This window comes from Xenopus tropicalis, chromosome 4 (genome assembly GCF_000004195.4).
Source record: "Xenopus tropicalis strain Nigerian chromosome 4, UCB_Xtro_10.0, whole genome shotgun sequence".
Taxonomy (NCBI): Eukaryota; Metazoa; Chordata; class Amphibia; order Anura; family Pipidae; genus Xenopus; species Xenopus tropicalis.
In genome coordinates, this window is record NC_030680.2 from 140,605,239 (window position 1) to 140,624,748 (window position 19,510).

General features: G+C 41.9%; 1 protein-coding gene across 13 annotated transcripts in view; it reads left to right on the forward strand.

Annotated features, from left to right (window-relative positions):
- Window positions 1-19,510, forward strand: part of foxp1 (forkhead box P1) — a 544,572-nt gene that overhangs the window by 226,862 nt on the left and 298,200 nt on the right. The window contains exon 1 of one of the 13 annotated variants that reach the window (XM_031901196.1): window positions 1,926-2,083. The exons of the other annotated variants lie outside the window; for them this stretch is intronic. The gene's annotated coding sequence lies outside the window, so the exon portion shown is untranslated. Of the gene's footprint in view, window positions 1-1,925; window positions 2,084-19,510 lie in introns of those variants that run through there. 13 annotated transcript variants of the gene reach the window in all.

Consider the following 19,510-nt stretch of genomic DNA (forward strand, 5'->3'; position numbering starts at 1 on the left):
CAAACACCCCAGCTGTACCGGTGCAGGAACGGCTGCCCCCGGGGCTACACAGAGGGGTATTTATATAAACTATAGTAGGGTTTCTGTAGCAAACACCCCAGCTGTACCAGTGCAGGAATGGCTGCCCCCGGGGCTACACAGCGGGGTATTTATATAAACTATAGTAGGGTTTCTGTAGCAAACACCCCAGCTGTACCAGTGCAGGAATGGCTGCCCCCGGGGCTACACAGCGGGGTATTTATATAAACTATAGTAGGGTTTCTGTAGCAAACACCCCAGCTGTACCAGTGCAGGAATGGCTGCCCCCGGGGCTACACAGCGGGGTATTTATATAAACTATAGTAGGGTTTCTGTAGCAAACACCCCAGCTGTACCAGTGCAGGAATGGCTGCCCCCGGGGCTACACAGCGGGGTATTTATATAAACTATAGTAGGGTTTCTGTAGCAAACACCCCAGCTGTACCAGTGCAGGAATGGCTGCCCCCGGGGCTACACAGCGGGGTATTTATATAAACTATAGTAGGGTTTCTGTAGCAAACACCCCAACTGTACCAGTGCAGGAATGGCTGCCCCCGGGGCTACACAGCGGGGTATTTATATAAACTATAGTAGGGTTACTGTAGCAAACACCCCAGCTGTACCGGTGCAGGAATGGATGCCCCCGGGGCTACACAGCGGGGTATTTATATAAACTATAGTAGGGTTTCTGTAGCAAACACTCCAGCTGTACCAGTGCAGGAATGGCTGCCCCCGGGGCTACACAGCGGGGTATTTATATAAACTATAGTAGGGTTTCTGTAGCAAACACCCCAGCTGTACCGGTGCAGGAATGGCTGCCCCCGGGGCTACACAGCGGGGTATTTATATAAACTATAGTAGGGTTTCTGTAGCAAACACCCCAGCTGTACCAGTGCAGGAATGGCTGCCCCCGGGGCTACACAGCGGGGTATTTATATAAACTATAGTAGGGTTTCTGTAGCAAACACCCCAGCTGTACCAGTGCAGGGCAACAATACATTATATTGTAATTACTTTTATAGACTTTCATTTTCTTCCTTTAAACTCCAGCATAGAATACTGAGCACCACCATTCATTTGAATGGGAGTCATCTTACTGGTTTTTGACCAATAGTTGCCTCTAGTGATTCCCCTTTACCAGAAAGTAAGGATAGTGTTTGCCACCGGGTCGACAGAACTTATCAGTTAAAAAGCATTTTCTGCCCAAGTTTTATACTGGGGCCTCAACAAAAGATAAGGTTATAGAAATCTGTACCCCACCATTGTTTTTTTTGTGATTTATACTAATTAGGGTCATTTCAGTGCAAAACTACCACCATTCACCATTCATCATTATAGTGAAACCAGATTTTTTTTTTTTTTGTGGGGGGGGGGGGGGGGGGGGAAACAAACCCAAATTAAAACTTTTTCCTCATGAAAGAAATTCTAATTTCAAGCAGCTTTCTAACGTACATTCATTACAATTTTTTTATTTTTTGTATATATATCTCTTAAAAGCAGTATTTGGCCATTTCTATAATCTGCACTGGCGGTTCTGACTTGTTACTTTTTTTGTGAATTTAAATTTTTTCCTACATTTTTTCCTCCTCATTGGTGGACTAAGCCATTTCTAATTGGAATGGCACCTCCCAGCATGCTCAGCTCCTGGCTGTCGGAGGTTGCTGGGAAGTTGTTAAGTGACAGCTGACAGTTTGACTCCCATAGTTCTGTGATGGGTCAGGTGATGCCATAAAGTGGGTGCTTGTGGTTTCTCCGTGGCAGGGAGGCAGGACAGGTAGAGATGACAGCAGGCATGTCAGGCAGCCAGTTACTCATGTTTGTGTTTATGCAAAGGGGCCACATCCTGCGTATGTAATGTAGAGTAAGGCTGAGGCTTTTGTTGTGTTTAGCCCACATGCCTTCATTCCTTCCGTACACTGACGCCTGTGTGAGAGAGAGCACAGCCGGGACACTTTCCTCTATCACTTCTCCTCAGTTTCTTGCTTTTATTTCTCTTTGTGCCCTCATTCAGCCGCACTGGGGATATACACATGCACCCACACTCACAGCCTCTTCTCATCAATGGGTAAGTTGCACTTTACTTCCATACTTTGTCCTGCCAGCCTCTGCACTAGTCCCATCTCAGCTGCCTTGAAATAAAGTCTAGTCTTGCCCCACCAGCTATATACTCACTTTATATATATATATATATACTCACTATATACTCACTAAAGTATCACTTGTATTTGTTCCTCTGTAAGCAACAACCCCCCTTTCCCCCTGGGCTAGAATGTCTCCCTTGGTGCCTCTGATAATAATGCTTTCATTGTTTGCCGGGGCAGTGCTAGAAAGCAAAGAAAACACAGGCAGCCACCCATGGGTGCTTCCCGAAGCGGGGATCTGAACTGGGTGTCCTGGGTGGGTGTATAGAAAGTCACTTGCCCTTTTTATTGATATTAGCAGGGTGGCTAATGCCCCTAGCGTCTTCTGGGGCAGCCAGAGAGGTGGGAGAAAGTGTGTCCTTTCCTTAGTGCTAGGGGAACATGTAAGCATCCCTACTATATACTGTATATATATATATATATATATATATATATAGTGCTGTGGGAAGCTTCCGGCTCTTATAGGGGGCTATTGCTACTGAACTTTTTGTTTGTTTAATTCATGGCATTAAAGTATAAACAAGGAATTGGGAGTTATTAAAAATTAAGTGCAAATATAGAAAATTACTGAACAAATCTATACAGTATCTATAGACACACACACACACACATATATATATATATATATATATGTATATATATATATATATATATATAATATAATTGTTTGCTCTTGCTTTACTGTAGCAAACTGCCTGTGTTATCTCCCCCCTCCCCTCCCCAGCTTGTTTACTGTTTCCTCCTTCCATGTTGTTTAGTAATCACGAGGCGAGCGCCTAACTTCAAAGTGAAACATGACGGGCTCCTAACTATTTAATTATCCCGCACATTACCAGCAATTCTATCAGAGAGAGGAGACTAAGTGATTTATTGCAACAATTTGCATTCATCAGACTTTTTTTTTTTTTTTTAATAAAGAAAGCTAAAATTGTTGCTTTTAGGATTCCAACAGTCACAAATTGCTGAACAATTCTGTAGGAGACATTGGAACAATTGAAATGTAATTTTTTTTTTTTTTTTGCAACAAACAAATGTATATTTATACATATATATGAGTCAGGCAGAGAAATAGAAAATTCAGATTAATAAGAGAAAGTGTAGGACATTGCAGTGACCTTCAGTGAAGCTGCCTCTCTGGCACCCAAAGGGTGCTGGGGGCTGAGCCGCCTGTGCTAACTGAAGGGTGTGCTGTTACACCACGTGTGGGCTGCCACCATTACTTTCCTTATCAATAATAAACAGGCTGGAATGGCCAGGGGTGTGTGTGTGTGTGTGGGGGGGGGTATATTCACCCAAAATAATAACTTCCTATTCGCACTGCATCATGATAACCAGTTCCTTTTGTAATGATAAACTGGGATCTTATACTTGTTGTTTTTTTGTTTTTTTTATCCCCTTCCAACATTACTAAGTGTGTGTGTGGGGGGGGGGTTAAAAAAAAAAAAAAAGTCGAGTTTTATGAGAATGTACTCAGACAAGGCTCCTTCTATGATTAAGGCTTTTGTATTCTTAAATTTTGATTGATAGAGATAATCGGTTCCATGTAAAAATACAGACAGGTACTTTAACGTTCCGTGACAATAGCGATTTGCATTTCTTTTATCTTTTTTGTTTAACGCGGGGTGGGGGGCTGGGTGCCTCTACTTATTAACTCTTATTGCACCCAATACTACAACACAACTCTATAGATTAGGGTGAGTTGACATATACACAGGGACTCCTATTACATTTGCCTCCTTCCCCGACAGTGACCAAACCTTGCAAGAAAAGTAACTAGAAATCAGCAGATAGGGTGCATGGTAAGTTCCGGGCATCGGGGGTAAGGGCAGAGTTAGAGCTTTATATCAACTTTAGCAACAGTATAGTAAATGAGGCTGTGTTCTTGCTCAGTGGTCCATCTATCCTTAGGGGGACACATATGAATAACTGGGTAATTAAACTATGACGGGGAGTCCAGAAGTCTGTTTTTTTTAAGGGGGTTACCATAAGGGCAAAACTACATTGCCATTAATATAAATGATCTATATGGAGATTGTGAGTGTTGTGTAGAATCAGCCTCAGTTCAAAACCACCACAGTTTTTCCTTTACAAGAGAAATAAATATATATATATATATATATATATATATATATATATATATATATATATATATAAATAATGCGTTTCAGCTTTATTTGTAACATAGGTAAAACTTATTTGGGTGTTTTGGACAACAGTTATATAGGAATGATCTTTCTATGAATTATTTGAAAAGGGAAAGCAGTTTGGTAGCCTCTACTATTTTATGAGTTTCTGTTGGCAGTCAAGGGATACGAAAAAAAAAGGGATTTTTATAGTCAATCTGCCCCCTATCTTGGGTGCCTAAATAAAACATATGGGTCCTCAGATGCTTCCAAATGAAATTTCTTGTTTCAACCAGCACAGCAGACTATTGTGGGACAGGGGGAGTTGTAGTTTAATTACGTTGTACATATAGTATTACACATTGGTAGTTTTGGGCTCCGCTGATAACTCTAAATGTAAATATTTACATCTATATTTCTGTATGCCTTCACTCTTATAGGCTTATGCCATTTGTGGCACTATGCCCGCGTGTTCCTGTGATAGTGGCCCCTGCTGATAGTGGCCCCCATATGTAGCACTGATAAAACAGGTGGCATTGATCCCCGTAGCTTCCTACTTTGTAACACTGGGATCCTATCAGGTATGGAACTGTTAGTACCAGTAGGTTAGGTGCACTGTACTAGGGAAGATTACTGATGTCCCAATGAAAATCAATTGACAACAATTATGTGCAGGTTATTGCTGCTACTAGTAAAGCACCTATAGCTGAATCTGACCCAACATTGATTGCCCCAAACCCACCAATCTACACTTCTGTTCTATTCCTTGTAGATTGTAAGCTCTTTTGGGCAGGGCTCTCTTCACCTCTTGTATCGGTTATTGATTGCTTTATATGTTACTCTGTATGTCCAATGTATGTAACCCACTTATTGTACAGCGCTGCGGAATATGTTGGCGCTTTATAAATAAATGTTAATAATAATAGACCAAAACTTCCAGTGGCTTCACAGAAATGGGTGTGCTCCTTAGCAGTGCCTATACTTTCTATGTGGAGTCTGGACCTGTCAGTCAATATGATCTGCAAAGTAAAGCCGCTTTCTGGCCAATCTGCCTATTTGTTGAGTTCACAAGATGATCTTTGTCCGATTTGGCCACTCAAGTGGTCACTAAAATTGGGTTAATGAGATCACTACCCTTTGGCATCTTGCAGAATCATAGCTTTTATCAGATAGGAAGAGAGAGCTCATACATGGACCAGTTGGCTGCCTACTAGTCCAGCAATGTCCATGTTGGCAGCCACTATGTGTCTGTGTAAAGTGCTGTCATTAAGTATTTGGAGGTCCCTCTATATTGCAGGATTCTGCTTGGAATTGGCTGAATCCCTGTTTTCATCTTGTCCCAGACATAGTTGGGGGCTGCAGCTGGTCATTGGGTTAGTAACATCCATGCACTGGGACCAGTAAATGCTTGAAAGGCAAGACCACAACAAACGATGGTGTGCTAAATGATGTGCGTAGCTGAGGCAGTAAAAATGTTCCATGTAGAGGAGTGAACCTAAAAGGGACTGTGTGCTTGTGTTTCGGAGATGTCTTTCTATTGCCTTTATACAGAGGCATAAAAGAGAGTGTAATATTGTGGGGCAAACTAAGCGGCTTAATAACAGGAGGTTCTGTGTGCCAGGAATCTATGGTATCACCATATTCATCATCATCATCATCATCGTCACTTCATTATATAGAGCAGAGTTGGCCAAGAGTTCCATGGTCAGTAGGCCAATTATGTGCTGTTTTACCTGTTTGGGGGCCAGATTGTCAATAAAGCACAATGTCAGAAGATCCTGGTCATAGTGGGGGCTCCAAAATTGTTCAAATCTGCAATTGGTCAGCCATCATATAGAGTTACATAACCCTTTACAATCACATTTATAACGCCCCCAAGAGTTGACAGTCTAAACTAAAATAAGGGTTATGGTTGAAGCCAGTATATAAAGCCATGGCTCAGTAACACAGATCCCGGGATGTATTATAGTGCTAACTGGGACTCTGTAGCTCTGGGATCCATATTTCATGGCAGTGCTAGCCCTACGTGATTTCACACAATAATATCATTTATGAAAGAGGAACCTGACAGACCGGGGAGAGGATAAACAATAAAGCTGCTTTTTCTTTGTTTCCCCTTCCCCTATGTAAATAAGTGCTCTGAGTGTGTTTTACTGTCATTTACTAACAGGGGTTGCCCAGTGGGATACAGCGCATGTATGGGTATGTACAGAGACTTGAGCAGTAACCTAAAGCCTATCCCCCATATGTAATAAAAGGCACTAAGTTTGCCCTGCAGCAGTAACCCATAGCAACCAAAAACAAGTGACCAGTAAATTCTACCTGCTGGTTGCTATGGGTTACTGCTCCTGGGCAAACTTAGTGCCTTATATTATATAACACCATTTGTTTCTATAAGGGAGCTATTTAAAACATTCAGTGACTCTGGGGATTTATTTTGAATGACATATAACTGTCCATCCGTTTGTACTGGGATGTAATATAGGAGTAGGCTTGACTGGGTATGGGCTGTTACATAGATAAGGGATATCCACCTCCGGCTCAGCAATGGGTTTGGGAATTGGTAGATTGGTCAGTATGGCTATAATTAGTAGTGTATCTGCCAATGATAAAGCTTCTCGCTGGTGCAGCCATTAGACTAGCCAACTGGAATTGTTCAGAGTACAGGAGGGTATTTCCCTGAGCCTCTTCTGCCCTTGTAAAATTGCATTTTAACATTCATAGTAACATAGTAAGTTAGGTTGAAAAATTCACACGTCCATCAAGTTCAACCATAATGCCTATAAATAACCTGCCTAATGGCTATTCTCATAAAAAATGGTGATTTACATCAGGCTGTCTGACACCAACAGGGAATTTGAGTAGATGGAGGGAGAATAATGTCCTATTACAGCACATTTAATATCCTGAATATGCAGGTATGAACTGCAACTCTCAGCAAGTGAATGTACAAGTAATAAGCATTACATGTGGTCAAACAGTGCACTTTGGTTTGTTGCTTCATGCTGGAGGGTAAATATTATGCTGTCTACTTTTGTAGTTTTTTGTCCTTGGCCGAAACTTAAGATCCAAAACTCCTGTATTTATTTCTTACCTATTTGTCACTTTTAATAGGAGTTGCCACATTGATTGAACTTAAACGGGATGTCTGCCCAAAAATGAAAATGCCATTTTCCAAAATGCATTCATTATAAATGTCCACATTTTTTGATTGATATCCCTATGAACTGAATCCCGTAGGTTTGAATACAACAGTAATAGTGCTGTATCCCATAATATTCAATCTGCTTTGATTGGACCAGAGTAGTTAGAAGTATAAATGCTCAGGTCCAGTTGCTTATGGGTTATAGCCAGGTACAAAATAATTTGCAGCGTCGAGCAGTAGTTTAATTTGGTTCTTAGGGCAAGGTACTAACGTTCAATGGTTTTAAACATATTTGCAATTGCTATTTAAGGGTGAAGACACACTGAGCTACTTAGTAGCAGCTACTTTTTCATGGCTACTGAACTCCAGAAAATATCTTGCCAATACTGAGAACTGCCTCTGCTAAAACACATGAAGTAGGCAGTACGACAAGCAGCTGCTACTAGTTGCTACATGTGTCTTCACACTAAAAAGTATCTGTCTGTCGCTTTCTGCACCGCTGGTTCTGGCTGTTGAAACAATGTAGAATAAGGCAGCCTTGCTTGCTCTTTCACAGAGCTGTTAAACAGCTGGCTTCTGCTACATTGTTTCAAAAGTCAGAACCAGCAGGGCAGAGAGTAGGAAACGCTACAAGTAACATTATTAGCATTGCCATTTCATAATGAATCTTTATTGGAAAGTTGCTTAGAATTACATTTATTCAATGGGGTTTAAAAGAAATATAGAAGAACACAGGTATCTTTTTTTATTATTTAGCATTTGTATTTAGATAAATGTTAATATTCTGTCATGGGTTCAGCAGAGCCCTAAACCGACTGACAAATGTGTATTCCCATGATATACTGGCAAATGTTCTTATTTAGTCATAATACTACAGCTCCCCGGTATCAGGCCAGGAAGCAGTGCTGCCACAGATCTCTGTTAATGTTGTGCGTATGTGTATATATATATATAATATATATGTGTGTGTGTGAGGTTGGCTAGAGCACTTTATTTGTAAGGTTATTTGTAGCGGCTGTGAAGCAGGTGGTCTGCCTTACTGAGCGCTCGCTTGAAACGTATAAACAAGTCTCATTAGAAAAATAACTAAAAAGATCAGGTTGTGTCCAATTACAAATCCCGGTCAGATAATACTCTAGGGAGCAGCTGCTTATTGAGCTGATTCTGTTGTTAAAAAATAACATTCTATACTGACCTTATAAGGCTGGGACCTGGCGGGTCTATGGGTTTGCAGACTTGTTCGCTCTTGGGTTTCTCGCCCAAAGATGTGTATTTGACATCAGATTGCTTTAATTTCCTGTTTACGTTTGATCAACACAACCGCATCGTACTTAATGTTGCGATCTGTCGTCAGATTAACCTATGATTATAGTTTCTGGAATAAGAATGCTTTTTCCACCGAAACCCCAAAAACCCACGGTTCCTTTTCTACAAAACGGAATCATTTGTATCTGGTGGAGACCTTGGGCGCTGGTTTGATTTTACATTGCAGCAAATACGGGACGATATCAAACTTGGGCTGAAATAATATCAGCGCCGATATTAGGGAGAGGTTTCCTTTCATTTCTTTTATCCCATAATCAAGTCCAGAGACAAAGACTGTGAGTTGTTTCACATCTCCTCATGCTTTTATGCACCTTATACAGGATAAACCACTTCAATTCATCATAAAACAAACAGATATTACAGGTATTGGGACCTGTTATCCAGAATGCTCTGCACCTTAGCTTTTCCGGATAAGGTTTTTTTTTCCTTAATTTGGATCTTCATACTACTAAAAATCATTTAACCATTAAATAAATCCAATAGGATTGTTCTGCCCCCAATAAGGGTTAATTATATCTTAGTTGGGATCAAGTACAGGTACTGTTTTATTATTACAGAGAAAAGGGAATCATTTAACCATGAAATAAACCCAATAGGGCTGTTCTGCCCCAATAAGGGGTAATTATATCTTAGTTGGGATCAAGTACAGGTACTGTTTTATTATTACAGAGAAAAGGGAATCATTTAACCATGAAATAAACCCAATAGGGCTGTTCTGCCCCAATAAGGGGTAATTATATCTTAGTTGGGATCAAGTACAGGTACTGTTTTATTATTACAGAGAAAAGGGAATCATTTAACCATGAAATAAACCCAATAGGGCTGTTCTGCCCCAATAAGGGGTAATTATATCTTAGTTGGGATCAAGTACAGGTACTGTTTTATTATTACAGAGAAAAGGGAATCATTTAACCATGAAATAAACCCAATAGGGCTGTTCTGCCCCCAATAAGGGGTAATTATATCTTAGTTGGGATCAAGTACAGGTACTGTTTTATTATTACAGAGAAAAGGGAATCATTTAACCATTAAATAAACCCAATAGGGCTGTTCTGCCCCCAATAAGGGGTAATTATATCTTAGTTGGGATCAAGTACAGGTACTGTTTTATTATTACAGAGAAAAGGGAATCATTTAACCATTAAATAAACCCAATAGGGCTGTTCTGCCCCCAATAAGGGGTAATTATATCTTAGTTGGGATCAAGTACAAGTACTGTTTTATTATTACAGAGAAAAGGGAATCATTTAACCATTAAATAAACCCAATAGGACTGTTCTGCCCCAATAAGGGGTAATTATATCTTAGTTGGGATCAAGTACAGGTACTGTTTTATTATTACAGAGAAAAGGGAATCATTTAACCATTAAATAAACCCAATAGGGCTGTTCTGCCCCCAATAAGGGGTAATCATATGATTTGATGAAAATGGGACAAGACCTCCCCACAATTCAGAGTCCTCTGCAGAACTGTTTTCTGGATAACAGATCTTATATCTGTACTATCAAACGATGTGAGAACTGAAAGGGATATTGTCATCCCAAAACTGGCCTATGTGTCATTAGTTTCATTAGTACTCAGCAGTTTTATACTAAATATATGCAAAACCATTTCAAAACTGAAAAACATTTTATTAAAAAGATTTTTTTTCCCCCTGCAATTTCTCTTCCTAACATGACATGTCTTTCTCCGGATCAAATACACACTGTATGTGAGGCTGTAGAAGCAATATGGAAGCATTCATTTATTTTCTTATGCTCAGAAGTGACCATTAAATACAAGGAGAGCCATCGGAATCTGATATAGTTTTATTATTTCTTGCTCAGGGAGTATTCCGATCCCAAGAGAGATCTGTACAGGCAGCCACTCAAAGTTCAGATCCCCCAGTTTGTTCCTGTAGAAATGAATATTCTCATGGAGACCTGCCTGTCTTGGTTTGGCCCAGTATATATAATCAGCCTTAATGTTATTGCTATGGATCAAAAGAGTATGGGCCATATCCAAAAGTGTTCTAGGCAAATGTTGGGATTAAAATGTGTCCTTGTAAGGTGTATTATAGAATTGCCACCTTTCCATGGCATTAGATCTGTTTGGGAAAACCAGTCAAGTAGTTTTGACCTGGACAACCCTTTCGAAAACTGAGCTGATCGGGTCAAAACCAGACAGGTGGCAACCCTGAGAAGAACACTGAGATCATGTTTGAGGAGCAAGACCTCAAACATGATCTCAGTGTTCTTCTCATGTCCAATTTCTTCCCTTATAAACAGCAAGTCCACAATTTCCTGCCCCAGACAACAGTTACATTGATTGTAGACTTTTGCTGGATCTTCTAGACATGTCCCTGAATTCCCTCAATGTTCTTCTCAGGTCCAGTTTCTTCCATTTTCTGAAGTAAAACAGTCCACAATTTCCTGCCCCAGACAACAGTTACATTGCAGTGATTGCAGACTTTTGCTGGATCTTCTAGACATGTCCCTGAATTCCCACAATGTTCTTCTCAGGTCCAGTTTCTTCCATTTTCTGAAGTAAAACAGTCCACAATTTCCAGCCCCAGAATACGATGCTCTTCTGTTTCCATAACAGTAATAACATTACTTTTAGCTGGATTTCCAAGTGATCTGGTAAAGATAGTGGCCCGACTGAAATGGGACTCAGGAGAATGCAAGGCAGCGGTGCTGAATACTGTGCCACCATCAGGGCTTAGGGGAAGGCTTCTGTCACGGGCCTCAGTGAATCAGTGGGCCTGGACTCCCAATAATGTGTGGTGGGCTTCAGGTCTGGTATGAGATTTATAATAGGCCCTAAAATTTCAGATACACAGAGGCCCATATTGCTTGCCAGTTTAGGACTAATATGCTTTTATGGAAAAGGTGGTTTTGAGAGGGGGTCGGTCATGGTTTGACTGGACAGGTTGTGGGCAGATTATGAAATAGGGTGTATTTCCCCTTTATTTATTTCTCCATGTATCATTCTTCAGTTTTAGTCTAATTGACCAGTTCAACTCATTATATTAAATTAGCCAAAAAGATTGTGTTTTTGTTATCCTCTTGTTTCTGCTCCATAGAGCACAGCCTTTGCGCTGACAGTCTCCATAAGGGTATTTGCTTTTATTAACAGAAGACAAGACTTAAAAGCTTCTTCATTTTGATGTCCCCCATTTGCTTATACAACATAAGACAGACGACCATCCCCCCCACCTTAATGTTGCCATTTTGCCCCAGTCACGATGGGCCAGTGATAAACACTTGGGCCAGTGATAAACACTTGTCGGAGAAGCACTTTCTCACTCAGACACTTGTGCAATTTTTTCACTTGTGAATACATTTTTTTAGCAGAGAGAGAAAGAATAACAGGCGAGATTTACTAGAAGCCGCCCCCAAACAGGGCTCGAAGGATCTCGTCAAGTCAACTGGTAAATAGAAAGTTGTTTTTCTGCTCAGCCACGTCTGATTGCACTTCTTAACCTTGCAACGAGGTGTAACCTGAGCTTCCTGCATTCCTCCCCTAAAACAAAGCCCCACTGCTCAAAAAAAAAATGAAAAATATTTACTCTTTCTTATATTTCTAGTTTTTCTGATTTTTAATTGTGTTGCTTCCTAATGTCCCTCGGTTGGTTTTCCCCCTTGCACCCAAGGTGCCGGTTGGTACTCACCTCTCGGGTGAATGGTTCCAGCCCCGGTGTATTTAAACATCTAAATTAAAAATATACTCATCCATAGAAAATCTATTACGAACACAAATATTTTCTGAATTTGAGAGACAGGAAAATAAAGCTTGACGTAAACATTAATATCCGCTGGCCAGCTGCACACAATAGGCTGAGTAAAGGTGGCAAGGGAACTTGGAACAACAAATTGCCGGGGTGGGGACCATGTTTATCTATGGCTGAGCTAATTCCAATCCACATCTTATACTGACAGATCATTATTCCGCATCGCTTGCTAAAAATGTCAAGCGTCAAAAGTTTAGGGAAATTGTTACTGATGTTCAGAAATACTTTTATCAATAACAGAAAAAGGCAGAATCATTTTTTCTCAGGTGTTTGTTTTGACTCCTGACATTTAGTTTAGGCGCCTATAGGCGTTTTCCTTTCAACTAGCCCAATGTTAATATAAATGGCTTTGCCTTGAGATCTTTGCCCAGTTATCCTACTTATCTTAACCTAAACCCCCCCCCATATCCCACCCAGAAGGGATAATATTAGTTTGCCCCAGGGCAGGGGTAATGGCACAGGGGGTGATTTATTGCTGGCGGGAAAGCTGCTCTACCCACAGGCATCTCCTGAAAATCCCTCTTCATTGGTGTCAGTAGGAATCATGTGACCCCTGGCGATTATGGGATTTATCTGTTTTAGCGTTGAAGATTCCTACTAATTTATTAGCACAGAATTCCCCTAATGCTTTGCTGCCTCCTGATTCACATCTTTTGCCCTGAAATTTTTGGTTTGTGGCCTGGGATACTGCACTGGTCCAGCTTAGAACCCACATTAATAAACCCCACAGTCTCTAATTTGTATTTGTTTTTTTTTTTATATCTTACTGTGTTACTAAAGTCCATTCTCCTTTAAAAACATGGTCATTTTTGGGAAAGTTGGTTTATGTATAATTTACTTTATTTTTGCGCAGGGAAGAGTATTTGAATAGGTAACTCCCCTTCCTTTATCTCATGAAGCAGCAGTTCTGTTCTGCTTTACGGCTCAGATTCTACCCCCCATGCTGTCACAGGGGTCACCGATCGTAAGCTCTTTATTCTTTACATTTCAATTAAACCACAATTGTTTCAGTGAAATAAAAACAACATTTATTGGCTCAAAAGTAAACAAACAAATTCACAGAAAAAACATACTGTACCAAACAATGGATAGGTGCATCCCAGTCCCTCACAGTACCCACTCTCCTAACACATTTCACACTATTGGGTGCTTCATCAGAGGAGGTTCAAATTGAAAAGGTAACTCCCCTTCCTTTTCCTAATCAAGCAGCAGTTCTGTTCTGCTTTACGGCTCAGATTCTACTCACCATGCTGTCACAGGGGTCACCTATCGTAAGCTCTTTATTCTTTACATTTCAGCTGAAACAATGTTTCAAATTTGAAAAGGTAACTCCCCTTCCTTTTCCTCAAGAAGCAGCAGTTCTGTTCTGCTTTACGGTTCAGGTTCTACCCACCATGCTGTCACAGGGGTCACCGATCGTAAGCTCTTTATTCTTTACATTTCAACTGAACCCAGTGTTTTAAATGAGCCCAGAGCCAACACTGCCGCAGTTCCAAAATGGAAATAAAATGAAATGTAAATGCTATTATTTTGATTTAAGACTTGCATGCTAATGTTTTCAAGTCTTTGGCTGCATGGGTCAGATTTAGACCTTTGTTATTGCTTATATTCAGCACAAGTGATATCATGCTCTGTGGGCCAGCCATCTAAATATAATGGTTTCAGGATGATAAATATATTTTGTTGCTGTTTTTTTCTAAAGCCTTGTCATGTAATCCAGGTCATGGTCATGGAATCAGTGTATAATTGGCTGTGTACTTTGTGCAGCCCTTGTTTATCCGCTCCCTAAAGAAGCGGCTTGGGGTGCATTCTGCCTCTGCCGGCACCGTCCTTTTTAACTAAGTGGGTCAGAGACGGAACGAGTAGCTCTTGCTTTTTTCCCCAAGTAGATCATTTTTCCTTAAATAGCCCTGACAGTGCTTGCAGGGGTATAAATTACATTTCACAGGTTTATTTGTGCTGTTGGAACCGACCATCCTAGAGGGTCATTAACTCTGAGGTTCAGAGCAGCCGCCTGTGACTGCGCCGCGGCCCGTTCCAGCGCCGAAGGGGTTACACCAACATCCCAGGTGACATTATCACAATGTGAGAGTTGCTGGCTGATATGTAAAGATATAGCCGCTTATGAAAAACACAGCACAAATACATAACGCAATTTAAAGTAGCCACTTTCAGCACTTTCTGTGTTGGGAATTAAAATTTAACACGGCCCAGAAGGATTCTGTATCTGGTAGGCGATGGGATCTGCAATGCAAAGTATCCAGCCCAGGTTTGTCTGCTAAACATGCAGAAAATTGAAGCTGCACAATAGATAAACATAAATCAGTTTAGGAGACATTTTCATAATAACATCGCGCAGCGAGCGGGGAGCCGGCGCATTGCTCTGAATTTAACACACTCTGCCTGTGTCAACTGATTCCCGCACGTGAAATTGGATGTTTCACACGATCAAGTCGAGGAGGGCTGCCGTCTAGGTTATGTCTTTGCCCGCAATCAGCATTTACGTACCTACAGACTCTTAGTGGAACTAGAAGCCATTCACCAAAGTCACCATTGGGATGAATATGGAATCTTGCGCAAGTTTTTCCCAAATCCTAAACTAAATCCCAAATTGAATAATTAAGAAAAATAAAAAACAATAGCGACAAAAAGTGGCCCATTTTTGTCGAGCCCAGTGCTTTAAAGTAATGTGACTTAAGGTGGCCATACACGTGCCGATATCGGCCCTTTAGACTGTGTATGGGCACGAACATTGGGCCTCCCCGACCGACACCTGGCCTGAAATCGTCCAGATCTCGATCGGGTAGGTTTGATTTTTCTGTCTGATTAGGGTCCGCATTGGCTCGTTGATGTGGTCCCAGAAACTGACGGCACCTATATCCGCCCTTTTAATTCCTTTTTCGTTTTAATTTAACACCTACCTATACCCGTAGGTGGGCATATCGGGAGAAGATCCACTTGCTTGACGATCATGCCAAACAATCGGTTCTTACAGTGTATGGCAACCTTAATGGTTCTGATTCTGTTCGGCTGAACACTTTGGACTCCAAAACTGGCAAAACATCTAAAGAGACTACAGACATAGTGGGTGCTGGGTGCCTAGATGTATACAGTGTAGCATTCAGGGTTGCCACGAGGCAAGCTGAGAAACTTGGGTGAGGTTAGCAGGCAGTGGCCTAACTATATATACAGGACCCTGCAGGGGGGGTCGGACCACAGGGTCTGTGATACCTGTCAGGGTCGGGAAGGAGGGCAGGAGAGTAGGGACTGGTCATGCCGGGCCCTCTCAAAAGATTTTTCTGCAGGTTACACCGCTGTTACCAGGGTTAGCAAATAGGCACCCCTGGTATCTTTAAATGTCAAGGTTCCATTTCTTTTACAGGTATGGGACCTGTTATCCAGAATGCTCGGGATCTGAAGTTTTCTGGATAAGGGGTCTTCCCTTAATTTGGATTTCCATCACATAAACATAAAATAAACCCAATGGGATTGTTTTGCCTCCAATAAGGATTAATTATATCTTAAAGAGAAACTGGGGGGCCTCAGGGTGGCGTGGGACACAGAATTGCCCCTGATTGTATCCATTGTTATCCTGACTGATTCCCACTATTTACTGTATGTTTGTGAAGCCTGTCATTTTCCCCAAGGAATGGGAGGCCTCATAAAATATTACTCTGGGTCCCCGAGTCATTTACTTAGACCCTGGACAGAAATGCAATGCACTAAGGGCGACAGAAATCCAGCACAAGGTGGCGGTTGCAAGGCAGCCCTGGCCTTACCATAGGGCAGGCAATAAGTACAGGGCCACACTGCAGCCTGGGCATGTCTGAATGATTTAAAGTTAGGGGGTAGGAGGGTCCAGGGTTGTACTGGGGTGCGCCCATAGCTCCCCCAACCCCCCTCGCAAGGCCCCCCACCCGACGTCCTTCCCCGAGCTCGTAAATTTAACGCGTCGGGGCAGGAGTGTTTGGGCAGGGGGAGCGCCGCAAAGGTCGGGTCTGGGCCGCCGGGGCCCACTAGAGCCAGGGCCCACCAGGATTTGTCCCGGCGGCCAAGTCCGACCCTGGGAGGGTCTGACTACGTGTTCTACCCCCCTTGCTACTCATGCTGCCAAACACAGTCAGCGCTGTATTCATTAGGGGCACGAGCACAGTGACCTGTGGCATTTCTCTATTGGAACGTGCCTACTTTGCACCCAGCCCAGTGCATAATAAATGAGCCCTATTGACCTCCCCAGTTTCTGTTTTTTTGGAAGGGTGTACAAGTTATTTGTCGTGACAGAGAGGTATGTACTAAATGCCGAGCTTTCACAAACATTCTCTGCGCACACAACGTGGCTCGTCGGCCCAGTTCTGGCTCGGCGGCAACATTAATTGGCATCAGTTGTCTTATCTGCATCATTGTTACCGAGGTGGCAAAAGGCAGCCATAGACCTAATAAAAACCTGCATCCAAGGAAGCTCCTAATCCGTTTGGGATTCAGCCAAATCCCCATAATTTTTTGCTGGATTCTGATCTGGAGACTTTTTAGTTTTCAGCCAAACTGAGTAAAAACCTTTAAACAACGGGGAAACTAAAGGAAGGGTGTAGGGGGGGGGGGAGCTCTTCAGATGTCGCAGTTCCCTGGTATCTTGCTCAGATAGGAACCTGCTAATTTGGGTTTGTATTCATCTAATGGGCATGAAGAGTACCTACATGAAACCACAACCTCTGGGGATCGTATTTGTATTAAAAATAACAATGCAAAACCTTTCAGCTTATTCACTCCGACGTGGGAGTCGCCTCATTTTACTCTGCACACAACGCCCGGTTTCTTAAAGGACACGTTAACCCAAAAAAAATAACTTTTTGCCTAATAAAAGAAAACATAATTCTAAATGTTCCAATATAAGTTTATTAAAAAAAACAAATTAGTCTTTTAAAAGTTATTTGTAAATGTAATTGCTATTGAAAGCAGCAATCTTGTAGATTGTAAGCTCTTTTGGGCAGGGCTCCCTTCACCTCTTGTATCGGTTACTGATTGCTTTATATGTTACTCTGTATGTCCAATGTATGTAACCCACTTATTGTACAGCGCTGCGGGATATGTTGGCGCTTTATAAATAAATGTTAATAATAATTCTCCTAACTCCTGGTTATTTAGACCAGCGTTTTTCAACCGCGTTTTTCGAGATGTTGCCTGGTGTGCTGTAGGCAGAGCCGCAATTTTTACTTTAAAAAAAAAATCCCGGCCCTGTCATTGGTTGCGCCCCGTGTGTACGGGTGACATCAGTACGCACGGGGCGCAACGTTATAAAAGGGCCTGTGTGCGGTCGCGTGTAGGCAGAAGTGCAGAGGCGGCGCGCGTGAGGGGAAGATGCTGCTGAAGCCGCCGAAGAGTAAAATGCTGCTGGGCACCAATGTATTAGGGGGGGCCACGGGGCACACTGACTTATGGGGGCACTGCTGCTGGGCACCAATGTACTAGGGGGGCTGGCTCTTGGCACCAATGTACTAGGGGGGCACTGCTCTTGGCACCAATGTACTAGGGGGGCACTGCTCTTGGCACCAATGTACTAGGGGGGCACTGCTGCTGGGCACCAGTGTACTAGGGGGGCACTGCTCTTGGCACCAATGTACTAGGGGGGCACTGCTGCTGGGCACAGAGTTAAATTTTTTAACATTTTCTAATGGTGGTGTGCCTCGTGATTTTTTTCATGAAACAAGTGTGCCTTTGCCCAAAAAAGGTTGAAAAACACTGATTTAGACAACGTTGCAAAGCTCAGTCTCCTCCAGCAAGTCAGGTCTGTCAGGCTGCTGCCTTCTGTTACATTGTTTCAACAGTCAGAACCACCAGTACACAGAATAGAACAGACAAATGCTTTTAATAGCTATAATACATACAAATAACTTAAAAACCATAACAAATTGGTAATGGTAATGGTTTTCTTTCATTAGGAAAAAAAAAAATATATACTGTATATATATATATATTAGGGATGATTCGGCTGAATACAGGCTTTTTTTGAAGGATTCGCTTCAATTAGAATTCAGAAAGGGTTAAATGGTCAGGGGGAAATTTTTTAACCCCTTCTGATCCTAATCAGCATATGTTAATTAGGATTCGGATTTGGTTCGGGATTCGGACGAATCCTTCAGGGTGGGTTCGGGGCTTCGGCCAAACCCAAAAAAGTGGGTTCAGTGCATCCCTAATATATATATATATATAAAATTGCTTTTGTGCCATAGACCTTAACCAACAAGGAGCTTGGTCTACCCAGAGTTCATATTGGGGTACTCGGCATTAACTGGGATGCTGGCCTGTGAGAGTTAAGATAAGACAAATCCATCCCCTACGTTGCTGGCCTACAGCAAACCCTGAGTATTAGGGTGAAGACACACAGAGCTACTAGTAGCAGCTACTTGTCGGGGCTTCTAAAATAGACAATGCTGATCATTTACTGATAATTGTCTCTACGTGTGTTTTAACAGAGGCAATTCTCAGTATTGTCTATGGCAGGGGATTTTATGAACATTAGTAACTGTGAAAAAGTAGCTGCTACTAGTAGCTCAGTGTGTCTTCACCCTTAGGGCCATCAGAAATAACTTTTGTTGCTTTCATTCCCTTGACACCTGCCATGAATATCTAAAGTGAAAGCTGAATTGAGAGTTAAGGAGGAAATCCTGGGAATGACGGAGCCAGGTTTTGTGGTTAGGGAACTCATGTCAGGGCTAACCATAGAAAGCTGTCATCGGAAAAGGAAAATCAGAAAATGAAATCATGGTTAAAGGTATTTAGGACATGTTTATGTACAATCGGTAGGAGGAAATTTCAGTATAAATGACTATTTGCCGTTGCACTGCTGTAGGTTTTGCCTTGCTGCACGCGTGTTCAGTGACATTGGGATCAGTTACTTCTATTGGTTAAATAATGTAACGTCCAATTAGGATTCAGAATGTGTAATATTGGTCTTTATAATGTTTAGGACTTCTTAAAGATGGGGAAA